At 45.4% G+C, this 19,605-nt stretch overlaps 1 long non-coding RNA gene across 1 annotated transcript; it reads right to left on the reverse strand.

Moving 5' to 3' along the window:
• Window positions 1–362: 362 nt before the first annotated feature.
• LOC143976072 (uncharacterized) lies at window positions 363–3,543 on the reverse strand. The gene is made up of 2 exons (XR_013272491.1): window positions 1,267–3,543; window positions 363–1,178 (listed from the first exon to the last, which is right to left on the reverse strand). It is a non-coding gene; the product is annotated as an uncharacterized LOC143976072 (long non-coding RNA).
• Between the last annotated feature and the right edge of the window lie 16,062 nt (window positions 3,544–19,605).

Genomic DNA, 19,605 nt, shown 5'->3' on the forward strand with positions numbered 1-19,605 from the left:
ATTAAGTAATTATTTTAACATAAGTCTCTTTTTTTGTAATCCGTGCTTTGCGGAATATATAGTCCATATATCACATCATGGGAATCACTCTCAGACGCTTTATAAAAATGTCTATTTCTAATTCATAGAGCGGAATGCAGAATGCTGACACCGACAGAAACCACCTTCACACATGCACAGGTAGAAACAGGGGGGCGTGTGGAAGAGACTCCCCCTTGATACAACCCTTACCGGAAAAGAGGATCAATCTGGCGTATAAATATACAGTCAAACAGTGGCAGCAATCTTCGTTTTCTTATCCACCTCTGCGCTAATCACTCTCAAATATTCAGTGAAAGAGAAGAACAGCGGACATAGCGTAATCCCATTTAAAACCTCTTTAATGCTATTTATAAAACTTCACAGTATACACTCACAAAACAAGAGACAATGTCATAGCGATGTTCACAGTACGTCAGAAGAATACCTTATAGGTACTGCTTCTCCTACAGCTCGCTGCTACTGTGGCCAACGGAGGATCAGGCTGCCTTCCTAAGTCTCCTGGCGTAGTTATACTTGTCGTATGGCTCTACTCTGATGCGTTTCGTCATTCCGACATCATCTGAGGGTCAAAGAATAAAAGACTACAAAGGGCATGGTACAGGTGGAGAGACAGAAAGGAACAGAACTTTGGGGTTCAGGAGCTCACAATACTGGGATAAGGAGGGCACAGCCCAAGGTTTTGGGACATGGCCATCCCAGGACAGCTTAGTAAAAAGTGTAATGTAATAATATGACCTGACACAACCTAATCATAGCAGTGCCAAACCTCCATCCCTAATATATGTTTAAACAAAAAAGGAAGAGGAAAGAATGGGACTTTATATGATGCATGTCACTGAATAAATATCTAGTTTATATTGATCATTAAATTGTTTAATAATTTCAAATCAAAAGGTATCAGTAATCTTTTGGTAAAAGACATGATATACTGTAAATAACAGTTCACTTGTATACACATACAAGTATTATACAAAGTAAAATACAACATGATTAGCAGTAAAATTTCATAGCTCATTCATCCATTAATAATAAACATAAGCAATTGCTCTTAGTTAGCCAAACTTGTCTGGCCATCAGTTCAAAGTGTACTGGACGCACGTTTCATGGCTCTCACCACACATCAGGAGTAAAATGCTCTGAAATGAAATCAATAACAGATCTATAAATATAGCATACCCTTTAAAAACAGAACCATCTCCCAAAAAAGGGGGGTCTATAACTTACATAATGGTCCATTATCGATGTTCAACCTATATCCAAGGGAAGATGGGGGACAAGGATGATGATCTCCCCTGGGGCTGAGGTGAGGAATCCCATCCAAACAGGGGACAGCAGCCCTTTTTTTCTTGTCAGAATCCCCCTTCACTGGGGGGGAGTAATATTTTTTTGCCACGCAGCAAAGCAAAGCATTTCAGCATTTGTAAAAGCCTGTCATGCTGCCTTTGCGACTTAACAAGGGGTTCAACCTCCTATTTTTACTGGCCCACACCTACAAGTGTAAACATGCTCTTATGGCCTCTAACTCAGAGTCTACTGGTATACAACATCATACATAATAAACAATAAAGACCTGTTTTAAAGACTACAGCTCACAACTGTAAAAATTCCTTATATCCAATGTATTGAAAAAATAAAATGCATAGAGCCGTGTCCTCATTTAGAGCTTTATTTCCCAAACTCTTTGTTAAATCCTCATGGTAACCATAACCCATTAAAATCTAAGCCCGCCCTGCAACAGAGTTTGAATGGATATTGTTACCAAGGTGTTTTAACAATGTGTTAAGATAAAACGGACATGGCTCTATGATTATTTTTGTATATACAAAACCATAAACAAGAGGAGTTTTAACACTTTGCTGTAATATTTTATACAGCCTTTATTTTTTTCTTATTTATCAGTTAATAGATCTCCCATAGTTATAAATAATATGTCACAAATGGTTGTGGATCATTGACCCTCTGTGCAGCCAGCACACTGAATGGCGGAGTGCTTGGACAGAACTCCCTTGCACGCTACAGGGAAGCACAAGAGATGAGGATCTGGGAGGCAGGAGACTGATTTGAAAAAAAGGATTAATGGGACTTTTAAGGTGCTTGAATTAGACAGTAATTTACATCTTTCATAAAAAAATTCACAATTTATTGAACAGTATTAAAAAAAAAAAAAACCTGAACATAGTCTTGTCTTTATTTCCACAGCGGTACAGGAGGTATACATTACCAACATGTGTTGCCCATTAGGGCATATTCAGGGGACAATAACCATTGGTATTTTGAGAACTATATGACAAAAAACTAAATATACATAACCAGGGCTTTTTTTTTAGCGGGAACACATTGGGGAATGCAGTTTCGGCACCTCCAGCACTGAATTTATGCAATGGCAAGAGGTACTGGGGTGTGAAGGAAGGTCTACCAATGCTGGCTGCTGGGGGATCTATTGTTGCTGCAGGTGATAGGTTGTTGCTGGTAGGGGATATTTTGTTACTGGAAGGTCAAATGTTGCTGAAAGAGATCTACTTTTTAGGGAGGGGTCTGCTGTTGCTGGCTGCTGTAAGACTGTTAATGCTGGGAGATTGTTTTTTGATGGGGAGGGGAGGGGGGTCTATTGTTGATGGGGGAGGGATTTCTTGCTGCTGGCTGCAAGGAATGTATTTTATCGCTTTACTTGTCGTCAATACTAAATTCCATACAAATTATTTAGCACTACAAAATTATACTATCTATATTCTCTAAAAGAGGCCATATTGGGAACTGGGTAGGGGGTGAAACCAAGGGACGGTGGTAAGAGGTGGGTAAGAGGCAGAGACACAAAATGGCTTAGAAGGGGCATAAAAATGACATAAAATATGTATATTTAATCACTGTATTGTAGAATTAAGCATTCAGAATGTTGGCCTTAACCGGTTCCCGACCGCCTCACATACATTTACAGTGGCACAATTGCAGCACTGCACGAAACCCCATATATATATATATATATATATATATATATATATATATATATACGGGGTTTCCTTTAAAGGACGCCAGAGGGCTCTCCAATGCATGGTGGGGGATCTGATGCATGTGGCCGGCGGTCGCGATTGCCTACACAGACGCCAGCATGGGGATTTGTATGTGTAAACACACAAATCCCTTTGCTGTCAGAGGAGAGGAGACATATTGTTTGTTTCTACTCAGTCCTATCCCCATACAGTTAGAACACACTGAGGGAACACACATTTAACCCCTTGATCACCCCCTAATGTTAACCCCTTCAATACCCATGTCATTTACACAGTAATCAGTGCATTTTTGTAGCATTATAATCATTGGCTATTTTTAGTTCTGATCAATGTATAAATGTCAATGGTCCCAAAAAAGTGTCAAAAGTGTCCGATCTGTCTGCCGCAATACCGTTAAAAATCGCAGATTACCGCCATGACTAGTAAAAATAAATGAAAAAATAAAAAGGCCATAAATCTTTCCCATAGTTTATAGATGCTATAACTTTTGCGCAAACCAATCAATATACACTTATTGCGATTTTTTAGCCAAAAATATGTAGAAGAATACGTATTAGCCTAAACTGATGAAGAAATTTGTTATTTAAAAACATTTTTGGGGATATTTATTATAGCAATAAGTAAAAAATATTGTTTTTTTTTTTTCAAAATTGTCGCTCTTTTTTTTGTGAATAGTGCAGAGGTGATCAAATAGCACCAAAAGAAAGCTCTATTTGTGGCAAAAAAAGGACGCACATTTTGTTTGGGTACAGCATTGCATGACCGTGCAATTACCAGTTAAAGCGATGCAATGCCAAATTGTAAAAAAATGCTCTGGTCAGGAAGGGGGTAAAACCTTCCGGGGCTGAAGTGGTTAATCATGCTTACCCGGTAATTTATGACCCCTTTCACACCAGGGCATTTTAGAAGAAGAATACATATTGGCCTAAACTGATGAAGAAGTTTGTTATTTAAAAACATGTTTGGGGATATTTATTATAGCAATAAGTAAAAAATATTGTTTTTTTTTTTTTCAAAATTGTTGCTCTTTTTTTGTGAATAGTGCAGAGGTGATCAAATAGCACCAAAAGAAAGCTCTATTTGTGGCAAAAAAAGGACGCACATTTTGTTTGGGTACAGCATTGCATGACCATGCAATTACTAGTTAAAGCCCGAGGGCTTTCACACTACAGCGGTGCGCTGTCAGAACGTCAGGGAAAAGTCCTGCCAGCAGCTTCTTTGGAGCGGTAAAGGAGCGGTGTGTTTACCGCTCCTCCACCGCTGCTCTACATTGAAATCAATGGGGCAGCGCTGTAATACCGCTGTATTGCAGCGTATTGCTGGCGGTTTTAACCCTTTCTCGGCCGCTAGCGGGGGGTAAAAGTGCCAAAATGTGCTGCAAATCCGGCTGTAAAACGCAGCTAAAAATAGCAGCGTTTTACCGCCCACGCTGAAAGGGGTCTAGCAGTTAGTTGAGAAGATAGTAATGTATCAAATTGATGACAAGTACTGGATCTATAGATTGACCAGGAGGACTAGTAAGAGACACTTATAGCTCCAGGCTTCTGGGCTCATAGAGAAACAGGAGTACAATGAGCATCTTACAGCAGTGGCATGCTGGGCTTACAGGTACCCAGAGGTAACAACAGTATATATGAGGAACATGAAGGTTCCTTCAAAAAGACCCGGAGAATGGGGGTACACAGCATATAGTTGGAGTGCAAAAGGAGTCTAAGACAGGTAGATTGGTACCGATGAGAGGGGGGACCCAAGCATGACTACATGTACAGCAAAGACGATTTCCAGGTTGCGCACCACTGGCTCACCTGAGAAGGTAGTTACTATGAACTACCCAACATACTACATGGACAGCAAAGGTAAAGGCTGAGATGCACATTTTATGGACCACCTTGTCTTCTTCCGCTCCTGAAGGTGGAGAGGAGTTAAACTGCAGACGATTCCCAGGTTGCGGACCACTGGCTCACCTAAGAAGGCAGTTACTGTGAACTAAGGGCTGATAAGCAATTAAGAATCTCTTGCAGTGCAGAGGTGCTCAGATCACAGGTCAGTACTAGGGATGAGCTTCATGTTCGAGTCAAACATACGTTCGACTCGAACATCGGCTGTTCGCCCGTTTGACGCATACCGAACGTTATGGGCCATTTGCGTCAAATTCGTGTGGTGCTCATGGCCCACAATGCACTGCACCATCGCAGTGCATTGTTGGCTCATGATTGGCCAAGCATGCACTGTGACCCCGCATGCTTGGCCAATCACAGCACCGGCAGCAAGGAGAGCCATGATTGGCCACAGGCTGGATGCCTGTGGCCAATCATAGCTCAGGCTGTGTAGTACACGCCCCACACTATATAAGGCTGCCAGCGCGGCGGCCTTGTGTAGTGTGTTGGCGTCTGTAGGAGTTAGTGGGTGTTCTGTGTACCTTCAACATAGTATACACCGTTCGTTATCGGCCAATTTTGCGTTCTTGCTCATCTGTAGTGGTTGTTGTCTGCGTGCCCTGACCGCAGTATACACCATTATATCCACCTATATAGCTAGCTATATTTATCTTTTTTAATAGAGCTTGCAGTCAGTTGTAGGAGATTGTGCGTGCTGTCTGCATGCCCTGACCACAGTATACACCGTTATATCCACCTATATAGCTAGCTATCTTGCTCTTTTTAAATAGAGCTTGCAGTCAGTTGTAGGAGATTGTGCATGCTGTCTGCGTGCCCTGACCACAGTATACACCGTTATATCCACCTATATAGCTAGCTATATTGCTCTTTTTAAATAAAGCTTGCAGTCAGTTGTAGGAGATTGTGCGTGCTGTCTGCGTGCCCTGACCGCAGTATACGCCGCTATATCCACCTACATAGCTAGCTATCTTGCTCTTTTTAAATAGAGCTTGCAGTCAGTTGTAGGAGATTGTGCGTGCTGTCTGCGTGCCCTGACTGCAGTATACACCGTTATATCCACCTATATAGCTAGCTATCTAGCTCTTTTTAAATAGAGCTTGCAGTCAGTTGAAGGAGATTGTGTGTGCTGTCTGCATGCCCTGACCGCAGTATACACCGCTATATCCACCTATATAGCTAGCTATCTTGCTCTTTTTAAGTAGAGCTTGCAGTCAGTTGTAGGAGATTGTGCGTGCTGTCTGCATGCCCTGACCACAGTATACACCTTATATCCACATATTTATCTAGCTATATTGCTCTTTTTAAAAAGAGCTTGCAGTCAGTTGTAGGAGATTGTGCGTGCTGTCTGCGTGCCCTGACCGCAGTATCCACCGTTATATCCACCTACATAGCTCTTCTCTAATTGAGCCATCTGCCATCTGCAGGAGTTAGTGGGTGTTGTGTGTGCCTCCAGCACAATATACACTACCCAATTGCTGGTTTTCCCATCTCCCTTCAGGCCATTACCATGTTTGGAAGGCCAACAAGGAGAGGCAAACAGGCGCGAGCCGATAAAAGAGGGCAAACAGGCTCTGTGTCTAGAGACAACAGTGCTGGTCGTGGACGCGGTGCATCGTCATCATCAGCACGTGGCCATGGGACATGCTTGTCCTTCTTTTCGGCAGCTGGACATGTTGAGCCGCAACATGCCAAAAACTTGGTAGAGTAGATGACCAAGCCCTCTTCATCCTCCTCATCCTCTCTCACCCAGGCTCAGGGTACTAGCAAAGCAGCTGCCAACGCATTGTCTTCCCTCCTCTCAATGTCATCATCAGTGACTCCTTCCCTAGACCCACCACGTCCTCCTGAGGAGTCTCCTGAACTCTTTGAGCACAGTGTTGGGTACATGCTCCAGGAGGATGCCCAGTGTTTTGTAGGCTCTGATGATGATTCTCAACTAGAGGAAGGCAGTAGCGTGAGCGCAGAGAGAGGGGATGCTCAAGAAGCACAGCAATCTGGCAGTCATGTTCCACAAGCTGCAGCATACTGCCAGGTTTGCTCCAGCGATGAAGAGAGGGGATGATGAGGGCACTGACTTCACGTGGGTGCCTGGTAGGAGAGAGGAGGAGGCACATGTCCAACGAGGCAGGATGCCCTCCGGGGGCCAGCTTAGGGGCAGCACACTGACTGAATCACACCGCAGAGCTCCGCCTGTGCAGGGTGCTGCCTCTGCGCGTTATTCTATAAGTTCTTTGGTGTGGGCCTTTTTTTTTGAGACGAGTGCATCAGATCGCACCGCTGCTATTTGCAACATATGTCTCAAGCGTATCTCGCGTGGCCAAAACATCAGCCGCTTGGGCACCACATGCTTGACCAGACATATGTTGACCTGCCATGCAGCTCGTTGGCAAGCGTACCTCAAAGACCCACACCAAAGAACAAAGCGGACCTCTCCTTGCTCCTCATCAGCTGGGATCTCCAACCCCACTAGACCTTCAGTCCTCTCTGAAACCTGCTTTGAGAGGAATGAAGGTGTAGAATTAGGTGTGTCACAGCCAAGTGCTTCCGGGCACTCTGCTAGCAGTACACCCACGTCCGATTATAGCAGGCAAATGTCCCTGCCCCAGCTGCTGGACCGCCGAAAGAAGTTCACTCCCAGCCATCCACATGCCCAGCGGTTGAATGCTAGCTTGGCTAAATTGCTAGCACTTCAACTGCTGCCTTTTCAGTTGCTAGTTTGTACAATGTGCGGTTCCTCAGTGACAGGTCCCCAAACGCCACTTTTTCTCACGGAAGGCGATTCCGGCTCTCTACTGGCATGTGGAAGGCAATGTCCTTGCCTCGCTGGACAGGGCGGTCAGCGGTAAGGTGCATATTACCGCTGACTCGTGGTCCAGCAGGCATGGACAGGGGCGTTACCTGTCTTTCACGGCCCATTGGGTCACTCTTCTGGCAGCTGGGAAGGATGCAGGACAAGGTGTAGTAGTGTTGGAGGTTATTCCGCCACCACGCCTCCAAAATGCTACTATTGGTTGTGACACACCTCTCTCCTCCACCCCCTCCTCTTCTTCTTCCTCCATGGCCTCTTCCAGTGCTCCGTAGGCGTTCCAGGGGCTACGCAAGTACGCAGGCAAAACGATGCCATGCCGTGCTTGTGCTGGTTTGTTTGGGGGACGGGAGCCACACTGGGGCAGATGTTTTGTCAGCTCTGCAGGGGCAGGCCGAGAGGTGGTTGATGCCACGCCAGCTTAAGCCAGGAATGGTGGTTTGCGACAATGGCACCAACCTCTTCTCCGCCCTCCAACAGGGACAACTGACCCATGTGCCCTGTGTGGCTCACGTCCTTAACCTGGTGGTGCTATGGTTCTTGGGCAGGTACCCGGGCTTACAGGATGTCCTGAAGCAGGCCAGGAAAGTCTGTGTGCATTTCTGCTGATCATTTAAAGCCTGTGCTCGGCTGGCTGAGCTCCAAAGGGAGTTGAACCTGCCCAAGAACCGCCTTATATGTGACATGCCCACCAGGTGGAACTCAACGTTGGCCATGCTGCAGCGGCTGCACACGCAGCAGAGGGCCACAATGAGTACCTGTGCGACCACGGCACCAGGACAGGGTCAGGGGAGCTCACTTTTTTTATCACCGCGCCAGTGGGGCATGATCAGGGATGCATGCACTGTCCTGTCACCGTTTGAGGAGGCCACAAGGATGGTGAGCAGTGACAATGCATGCATCAGTGACACTGTACCTCTTGTCCACCTGTTGGATCATACGCTGCGTGGAATAATGGACAGGGCACTTGAGGCAGAACAGAGGCAGGAAGAGGAACACTTCCTTGCCTCTCAAGGCCCCCTTTATCCAGACAGTGTTCATGCTGTGCCACCCATCACACAGGAAGAGGATGAGGAGGAGGAGGAGGAGGAGGATGATTGTGTCAGCATGGAGGTGAAGGCTGGCACTCAGCATCAGCAGCAGCAGCAGTCTTGTAGGGATGATTTACAGTCCCAAGAAACCCGTGGACTTGTACGTGGCTGGGAGGAGGTAGCTGCGGATCATGTTGACCTTAGTGACCCAGAAGACTCCGGACCGAATGCCTCAGCTAACCTACGCTCCATTGCCTCCCTGATCCTGCAAAGCCTGCGGAAGGATCCTCGTATTCTTCGGATCAAGGAGAGGGACCATTACTGGCTGGTCACTCTCCTTGATCCACGGTACAAGGGTAAGGTTGCCGACCTTATCTTGCCGTCGCAGAGGGAGCAGAGGATGAGACATCTCCGGGAGGCCTTGCAGAAAGGTCTGTGTAACACGTTCCCAGAGACTGGGAGGTTACAAACTCCTGTTCCTGGACAACGTGTTGCTGAGGCATCGGTCAGAAGGAGCGGTGGAGAAGGTGGCTGTCTGACCGATGCGTTAAGACAATTTTTTAGTCCGCAGCCCCAAGGTATGATCGGTTCCAGCAACCATCGCCAGCGTCTGATTTACATGGTGCAGGAACACCTAGGGTCAAGGTCAGATTCTGGAAACCTTTCCCACCGAAAATCCTCTGGCTTACTGGGTCTTGAGGATGGATCACTGGCCAGAGCTTGCACAGTATGAAATTGAGCTACTGGCCTGTCCTTCATCCAGCATTCTTTCGGAATGCACCTTTAGTGCTGCTGGTGGCTTTGTTACAGATCACAGGGTGCGCCTGTCCACCGACTCAGTTGATCGACTGACCTTCATCAAGATGAATCAGTCTTGGATCACCCACAGCTACCAAGCACCTGAAGCTGATGTAACCGAATCATTTTTTTAAAAAATATCACATCCCTTTAAGACTGCCTATGTTGATGCTGAATGACTGTCCTGTTATGTTGATTGTCTATCCTCTTCCTCCTCCGCTGATGTGTTGGAAGAACATTTTTGGTTCTGGGTGATGCCACCAGCCCAATTTTTCAGCCCCTGTTTAACAGGGGTGTTTAATTACAATTTTTGATGCAATGCTTTGCAGCAGGGCTCATTCCTACACCACAACTAGAGTATATGGGAGAGGTTGCAGTGTTGTGGCACCAGCACCAGTGCCTAAGACCCAATTTTTCTGCCCCTGTTTAACAGGGGCGTTTAATTACAATTTTTGATGGAATGCTTTGCAGCAGGGCTCATTCCTGCACTACAACTAGAGTATATGGGAGAGGTTGCAGTGTCATGGCACCAGCACCAGTGCCTAAGGCCCAATTTTTCTGCCCCTGTTTAACAGGGGCATGTAATTACAATTCTTGATATAATAGTTCACAGGAGGGCCCTTTCCTGTGCCCACCCAGAGTCACTGTGAGGACTTATATTGTCGTGGCACCAGCACCACAACCACGAAAGGTAAATTTTTCTACCACTGTTCAACAATGGCATGTAATTACAATTCTATATATAGTCGTTCACAGCAGGGCGCTCCGGCACCCACCAAGAGTCACTTTGAGGGCTTACAATGTTGTGGCAACACCAACACCTTGTTCGGCCATTTCTGCAGAGCATATAAGGCAGGCCCCTACTTTCAAACATCCAACTTACAAACGTCTCCTACTTGCAAACAAAAGGAGACAACAGCAAGTGAGATGAAAAAAGACGGACGGCAAAACAAATTATACAGGGGTGATAACCCTTCCCTATGTTTTCCAAAAAGCTTAAAAATAGATTTTTTGACTGGAGCTACACTTTAAAAATGTACCAGTTGAAAATTACAAACAGATTCTACTTAACACAACAAACCTACACAGTCCCTGTCTTGTTTGCACCACCTTTATACTGCTGTTCTGAGTATATAGGGCCTGGGTATGGGGTTCCCCTTAATATCCGTAAAAGACCCAAAGGGACTGGTAATGGGCAGGGGGGCTACCCATGCCATTTTTCTTAATGATTTTCATCCATATTGCCGGAACCAGATAACATTTAAACCGCAAGCACTTTTAAATGACGTTATTTCCGTTAAATGTAATTTTGTGCAGGGACTGTTCTAAACACGGGAAATACGTGGCACTTCACAGGCATACTATAGACACCCCCCAGGCACGATATTAAAATGAATATTTCACTTTTTTTTCACTTTAATTGTCATTAAAATCAGTGCTCCTGCCATTTTTAAAAACATTTTAGGCATTGACCCATGTCCCCTGGGGCAGGAGCCAGGTCCCCAAACCCTTTTTAGGACAGCATCTTGCATATTAGCCATTAAAATTAGCACTTTTTATTTCGAATGTTCGAATGTTCGAGTCCCATAGACTTCAAATTTTCGGACCCTTTGAAAGTTCTGGTACGAACCGAACCGGGGGGGTTCGGCTCATCCCTAGTCAGTACATGGTACAGCTCAAGCTGGAAGATGTGCACAGAAATACACATAGAGGCACACTAGGAATGAGAAATAGCACATGTAGATACACAGAATCACAAGAAGTGAGTATTAATGAACAGAGTCAGACAGGAATCACTAGCAGGACAGAAGTGCACAGGGACACAGAGAAGGAAACAGACAGGCTGAAACTCACAGAGCACAGAGGTGCCAGAAGGCTGAAAGCTGCCAGAGACAACAATAGGCACAAGGACACTGGAATGCTCACAGGATACATGCATACCTCCCAACCGCCCCTGATTCGCTGGGACTGTCCCAGAAATTAGCCCTTCTCATGGAGTCCCGGAGAATCGCGGCTGAGTCCCGAAATTCCCACGGCTTTTGCAGGCTGTCATGATTCCCACACACCACGAGCAACACATTTTATGGCAGCTAGAATTTCTCCCTGGCACACAGAGGTGAGTGCACTGAACTACAGAGGAGAAGGTGGGGAGCTGCACACCGCTCTGCCAGGATGGCTGACCATGTGTAAAGGCAGTCCCCTGCTCTCAATGGAGACACATCCCTATTGTGTGCACAGATAGGTGGCAGCAGTGTGTGATCAGCCCCGAGGTTGTCAGTTCCAGAGCCAGGACATCCTATCCCGAGTACACACAGCCAGCACGCCAACCTGTAAGTAAAGTTTGTCCTGTATGTGCGTAGGGTACAACACATTGAGATCCGCTCCCCACATCTTTTCTTCATACATACTGTATTGTATCAGCGCTATTAGAAGCCTGCTCTGTGATTTGAGGGTGGGAGGAGGTTATGTGTGCTAGGGGGCACTAAGGGGGGGCTCCCCCCAAAGTGTCCCTAGCACATATCCTCTTCATACCCCCCCAAAGCAAAGAGATGCTGGTGGAGGGGGCGGTTGTGTTGCCTACCTTAGGCAGCATGCAAGAGATGAGTGGAAATTGCCCAAGGTGCCCAAGCTAGTGCCTCCTGCAAAACAAGTTAGTGGAACTTGTTCCGGCACTGGGCTGCAGGACTCTGATTCACACCATGAACTGCACAGGAATACGCTGTGATTCACATATGATCCAGGCGCATTGTAATTTCAGCTCATTCATTTGAATGAGCTGAAATTGCGCCAGACCGCACTATAAGTATGCATACACTACTTTAAAAAAACGCACAGCAATTGGATCACATGGTATCACTGTACCCCAATCCGCTGCAGGCAAACGCACTGCGTTGTGACCTATGTTTGGGGTATTCAATTAACATTGACACCCACTGCAGATTGCAACTGCAGTGCGGTTTAAATGCAGTATAGGAAACTACCATGGAACATGGGTTTCCCACAGCCTGTTATGGTGTGAACGGGTGTCAGGGCTGGCTTAGCCCTTCCTTCTCTGGGCTGGCTGCTCAGCTGTTGGCTAATTGCTAGCTCTCATCTCTCTCCACAGTTACCCAGCTGTTCCTGATCCTGCTCATCTGACCTGCCTACTTAAAGCTGTCCAGCTCACTTCATCTCTGCCTTCGCCTTGGTCACATCACAAGAAACCATCTGCTGCAGTTCTGTTTAAAGACTGGCTTGCTGACATCCCTTCTGGCTCCTTATAATGCTTGCTGTTCCTCCACTTGGATCCCTGACTTCTGACCTGGCTGATTACCCGATCTGGTTATTGAACTCTGGCCTGGCTGACTACTCGATCCAGTTACTGGACTCTGGCTATGCTTTGACTATGCTTACTCTATTTACCTTTTTATTTAATAAACAATTTTTATTTAATTGTACTTCTGTCTCGGTCTGATTCATGGTTTCTGACAACGGCCCTTAGTTCAGATTTGCAAGATTTTGTTGATTTCTTGGGAAGGTCCTTCAAAACTGGGACAGTTGGGAAGTATTGATTTATATTAGGAGGGAGGATTTGTGTTTTTAGGGTCTGTACTTCGAGGGGGGATTTAGGTGGGATGGTTTGTGATAGAACTGGAGAGGTGACTTGTGCTGGCATTTGGGGGAAATTGGGGGAAATTGGGGGAAAGGCGATTTGTGCTGAGGAGCATGGGAGGGAGAGAGGATTTGACTCAGGATGGGGGGGGGGGGGTTGTGCTGGAAGGGGGGACTTGGGGGAGAGAATCTGTGCTAGAAGTTGGGAGAGGATTTTTGCTGGGAGGGGTGTTTGGAGGGATTTGTCTTGGAGTGTTTTGAAGAGGGGGAAGAAGGGTTTATGCTGGGTTGGAGGGGTGGGTGGCTTTGTGCTATAAGTGTGGGGAGGATTTGTGCTGAGAGGGGATTTGGGGGTGATGTATGTGTGCTGGGAGGGGGGATTTTGGGGGTGGAAGAAGATCTGTTCTGAGAAGGAAGATTAGAGGGAGAGGATTTGTGCTAGAAGTGGAGAAAGGATTTATGTTGGGAGAAGCAGGATTTTTGCTGGGAGATCACATTTTGGGGAATTTCTTGTGCTGGGAAGGGGGATTGGAGGGTAAAGAGGAATTGTGCTGGGATATTTGGAGAGGGGAAATGGGAGGAGGAGGATTTGTGCTGTGAGGGGGAACTTTGTGTTGGGAGGGGGGATTTGCATGATAGGATTTAATCTGGGAGGAGGAGAGAGGATTTGTACTGGGGGAGAGGGTGTGAGCATGCAAATTAGGGCTGGATTCTTTTTTTTTGGAGGGGAGGTAGTGTGATTTTCTGCTAAAAGGGTACCGTGGGGGGAAGTATTGCTTCTTGGGGGATTACAGTAATAATGGAAAGAATGGGGGTTGCAGAGATCACACAGAAAGACTTTTGAAGACACATGCAGAGTCACTAGGAACAAGGGGTGTCTGTCTCCAGGAACACAAGGAATCTCAGGATTACTAGGATTCCGTCAGAAAGTCAGTCTTCTCAAAGAGCCATGGACCCTACTAATCATTATGGAACATAAGAGACTAGTAAGGAAATGAGCACAGCTTTAGGCCCTTTCACATGGGTGTCTCCATGAAGTGGGATCCACTTGTTTAGCGGGGGATCTCTCCGCTGATCCCCGCTGAGCAGGTGGATGACAGGTCCGTGTCTGCTCCCCTATGCAGAGCAGACATGGACATAGCCCGCTCTCGTCTATGGGTCAATTGGATGTAAACGGACCGTCTGTCTGGGATAACAGGTAACAGCACAACCTTGCAAGTTAAACTAACCTTAAAACTGTCCTTCCTCCCTCCTAACACCTACCCTGTTTCCCCTAAAATAAGACCTAGCGTGATTGTCGGTGTTGGCTGCAATATAAGTCCTACCACCCAAATAAGCTCTACTCTGTTTCCTCAAAAATAAGTCCTACCCTGAAAAGAAGACCTACAAGGACTTTAACTAGGGCTTATTTGGGGGGTAGGGCTTTTATTGCAGCTATCACCGACAATCACACTAGGTCTTATTTTAGGGGCAACAGGGTATACCAACTAACCTCTGTAAGAAATATGTATATACTTACCTATTTTCAGGTCACTCCACTCTGGTCCCCTGTGTTAGCTAGCAGTGGCTTCAAGGGAGAGAAGGGAGCCCTGACAATGGATTGGCCATAATAAGCCTATGGGTGACGTCACCACTCCCTGGCATTTCAGCCCTTGTCGTTTTCCCTCTCCTTTGACACAGGGCAGATGCGTGACTGTACCAGAGTGGCCTAAAAAGAGGTAAGTATACACATCTTAAAATGAACATCTAAATTTTAGGAAGAGAGCATTTTTAAGATTAGTAGTTAATTATATTTTAATGTCTTCAGATTCTGTTTCTATTGTCCTAGTCCCAAGTCTGTTTGAGCAAACATACAAGTGAGAAATATATATGTAACCCTGTCTTTCTGACAGAACCTTGATCCATATAATTATTTGGACCACCGTACAATTAAGATCACAATATCATGCTTTTAAAATCAAACATGTGTTTATTATATATGTGAGCTGTGACAAATTAAATATAGGTCAGGGATTGACTGAATCAATGTAATACCTTAATCAGCTACAGATGCTTTTTTTCCCCTAGTATAACTTTTTGTAGTACTATAATATGATGATTGATGGTTATGTTTTTCAAAATGAGGTATACAATTCAGAGGTTCACATATGTGTGTTGCATTCGCACTGCGCATTGCACAAAAAACTGTGCGTTTTCTGGGCATTGCGGTGCAAATTACAACCCATTATCTTCTATGAGAACACATCTGATTCGCAGATGCATTTCCGTTCTGAACACAAATTCTCTCCTTATCTCACTACACGGTCTACACCTCTCCCCCTCCCCCCCCCCCTCACTGATCTGCAGCTAAAACGCAGAGGAACCCCCGAACAACTGATTTTTTATCTTCGCAGTGAAACCAGAGCTTCAATTCGCAATGCACATGTGTGAACCTAGGCTTATAGAAGATTTTTTTCTACTACATACCACCATTTCTAAACCAGGCATTTTAAAGGTGCTTCAAACACATAGTATAAGCTATAAAAATCATAACAAGGTAATTTTGCTTCAATATGGTTTAAATGTCCTCATTACAAAGCTGTAAGGATATGAACAGTCCAAACATGTTGCACCCAATGGGGCTTCTTCAGGGGGTGAAGTAACCACTTGATGTTGTCGAAAGTGCATGAAAAAACAAATCAATAAATATAACAAGAAATGTATCAATTACACCTGTAGCAACAGTCACATCATGCTTGCAAACCACACATCAATCTTCATCTAGTCAAATTAATCAGTGACCATAAATTGGACATAGGTAAAACCACAGATTAATGCCAGACTCCAAGTTGTCTAGTGACTGCAAGAGGCACAAAATGACCTGGCTATGAAAGAAAAAAACAACAGAACAACTTGCTATTTAAAATGGCTTAAAACAAAAGCTGCCATGGAATGTATTAATCAAGTTGATAGTTTGTTCTTACAAGAATACACAGAAGAACCAGCAGAGGGTGTCCAGCTCACAATAATCGTTCCAGTAGTATAAAACTATGAAAAAATCTAATCTTCTTTTTCTACTTCAGTTAACCATTTGCTAGTGTCCTCCCTCAAGTTTGTTAGTTCTGGATATGCCAAGGTCTTCTCCAACCACCATCCCAATTCTACAAAACAAAAAAACACAGCAAAAAACACACAATAAGACAGACACTATTGGCCTGCTCACTGTGAAGGACTTGTGAGTGAAACTTTGCACACCTGCCTGAAAAAACCCGGTCACTGTCAGTGCACCAAATTTAGATCAGAACCTGGGTTAAACAGCGGCATCAGTATAGAGACTGCGTTATACTGCTTAGATGTGCTACTACTGCAACCCCTATATCTTTTATTATATGATTGTGTTTAAGATGTTTGCACTGCATCCCTAATGGCCGCTATACATTTTCACATTGCTTTAATGTGCAGTAAAAGTGCATTGTAATATGCATTACTGAAACGAACCCAGAAACTGCAGTGTCTACATTTTAACCCTTTGAGAGGATATGGGTCAGGATTGAATCAAAGGGGAACCCCATGCCTTTTGTACTGTCCCATTAAAAAGAGGGGAAAACGTCAGGAGGCTCCACCTAAAATTTATACCAGGCCCTTATCCAGACATGTAGACTGGGTGGCCAAGAGAAGGGGAACAGCGTACAAGTCGCTCCCTTCTATTACCATACCAGGCTACATGCCTGTCAACATTGTAAAAGCACAAGGGTGCCCAAGATGTGGGAGTTTAGGAGGGACCAATAGGAATCTGAAAACTCCCTGTAGTAGAAGGGAGCTGCCAGATATCTCCCCCAAGAGAAAGAGTACATGGGTACATTAGTACCGGTTACCCAATCCACAAAGAAGCAAAATTAAAAACACCCACACTGAGAAAATCATTTTACTAAAAGTACAGAAAAAACAAACAATGCAATGTACAGTAAGTTTCATAGTTTCATAGTTTCATAGTTTGTTAGGTTGAATAAAGACACCAGTCCATCCAGTTCAACCTGAGTGAGTGTCTACAATTGTCCCTTCCCCTGCACATTGCTACACCCACATCCCTATCCTCAAGGAGCCCACAATCCAAGGTCCCCATTCATATACTAGGGCCAATTTTGGACAGAAGCCAGAAGCCAATTAACCTACCTGCATGTCTTTGGATTGTAAGTATATTGTCAATCATGACAACCTGCCACCTGACTATGTATTCCCACCCCTAGAGCCACCCACTGCCTTGTTACTTCCCTGACACTACTCCTATCACAAATGACAGAATCCCCATCATCATGACTTTGGCTTGGCCTACATTAGTCTTCTTATTCGATCAGGCAGAGGGCTGATTGAATAAAGATAAATGGAGGGTGCATGCGCAAAGCCTTCTGAGCAGGACATGTCCGACTGCCGCTCCGCCGACTTACAGCCTTCTCAGTGTGCCCATCTCCTTACCGCAGCCCTCTGGCACAACTTGTCATGATGTACAGTGGTAAATAAACTAAACTGAAGCCCAAAACAATCCAGGACGCCCTGACGAGAGCCGACCTCTAAGATGGCGGGTCCACCATATTTCCGCTCCGCCACACACTCTGAAAAAGACCTGGCCTCCATCTTCCTCACAGCATGGTGAGTCAGACTCCGAACTCAGGATGACCCCCATAACCCTGCAGAATACCATACCCGAATCTGTCCTGCTTAGCCAGTTCGAAAGGGTCCTCCAAAGGCCCTGTAAACGACCTCAGACACCGTCACTGACAGACTCACGTGGGACATTCGTGAGGTAGGCGGCGCACTTCTATCCCGGAGCAGAGAGTGGATGAACTAGAGGTCTTCACCACTAACTACAAAGGAGAAATGGAGACCCTCCGGAGGAAAATTCCTCCCTTAAAACCCGTCTAGAGGATTTTGAAGATCCTCTATTGTTTTGGGCACCCCTCTGAGTTTAGACCTCCTGGCCCTGTTTTCAATCTACCATTACTGCGCTCTTTCAAGAACTTGCCCCATCGATTCCTATAGAATGTTTGTAAATGAACAGGATCCATAGATCTCTGGCCACCCCGCAAAAAAGATGGCCCCCCAGGGATATTGTAATCAAGCCACATTATTTCCACACAAAAAAACAATGAAAGATTCCCTGATGTTCCAAGGTCACCGGGACCAAGTCTTCCAGGACTTCTACCAGCAGACCCTCATCAAAAGAAAAGCGATGAAACCGCATTTACAAATCCTCCACCCCCACTGCATTTCATACCGCTTCTCTCACAAAAGGATCCTCCTACACCTGCAAATCTCATCGCCATGCTCCAAGATCTCCACCTGTCAACACCTGAGACCACCACAGAGGGATTCAAGCTCCGAGCAACATCTTGCTCCCCCAAAAAGCCACAGGACTCTCCTGACCACAAACATGATTTTTTTGTTTCTGAGGCTGAATTAAGGTAACATGTGGCTGTGTAGCATAGTCTCTGTAAGACTCCATAACAACAAAGCAGGGCCGTCTTTAATATTGATTGGACCCTGGGCAAAAATTTTCTTGGGGCCCTCCCCTCCCCCATGCAATTTCACCCTCTACCTGCTCTGAGACATACAATAAATAGCAGCTATAAACAGTTTACTCTATCAGATCAGGCGGTAATTGCGATTGGTTGCCAGAGGTTACAGCATATAATTTCCGCTTACTAACTGGTTTCTAGAGGTTACAGCACACATTAAGGCTCACTGATTAGTTGCTAAAGGTTACAGCATATGATTTCTGCTTGTTGATTGGTTGCTAGAGATTACTGTACAGTAATACTGTTCATTTATTGGTTGCTATAGGTTACAGCACATCTTCTCCTCACTGCAGGGGGGCATGAAATACATATGAATGCTGCCTTTATTTACATATCGATGTTGCCAGTCTCAGCTATTTACATATGAATGCAGCTGCTATTTACATACGAATGACAGTTATTTACATGTAAACACAGGGTCTGCAGGTGAGTCATCTGTACACAACAATAGGGCAGAGCTGGGCAGCATTAGTAGCAGCATTTCACACTGAGATATCAGGACACCGCACAGGAATAAAACTTCAAGAGATAAGGAAATTAAAACTGGGATAGTTGGCAAGTATGAGGCAGTTGCTTTGGGCCCCACAACAATGACAGGGCCCAGGGCAGCTGCCCCTTTTGCCCTGCCTTAAAGACGGCCCTGCAACAGAGTCTAGCCAAGAATCCATACTTCAGTAAAACCATTCAAAACAAAAACTCATAAATACCATCCTTTCCAAGTCCAGGGTAGGTCTGGTAGCGCCATTGGAGAGATGGAGGGACCAAAGGATAAAGGGTCACCTCACATGAACTGGGGTACTCTGATAGCAACAAGGGAGGTACTCCTCATAGTACCCAAGTCTTAAAGCGGAGGTCCACCCTAAAGTGGACCTTCCGCTC

This window comes from Lithobates pipiens, unplaced genomic scaffold (genome assembly GCF_037356315.1).
Source record: "Lithobates pipiens isolate NorthernLeopardFrog02 unplaced genomic scaffold, aLitPip1_a1.2 Scaffold_13, whole genome shotgun sequence".
Lineage (NCBI taxonomy): Eukaryota > Metazoa > Chordata > Amphibia > Anura > Ranidae > Lithobates > Lithobates pipiens.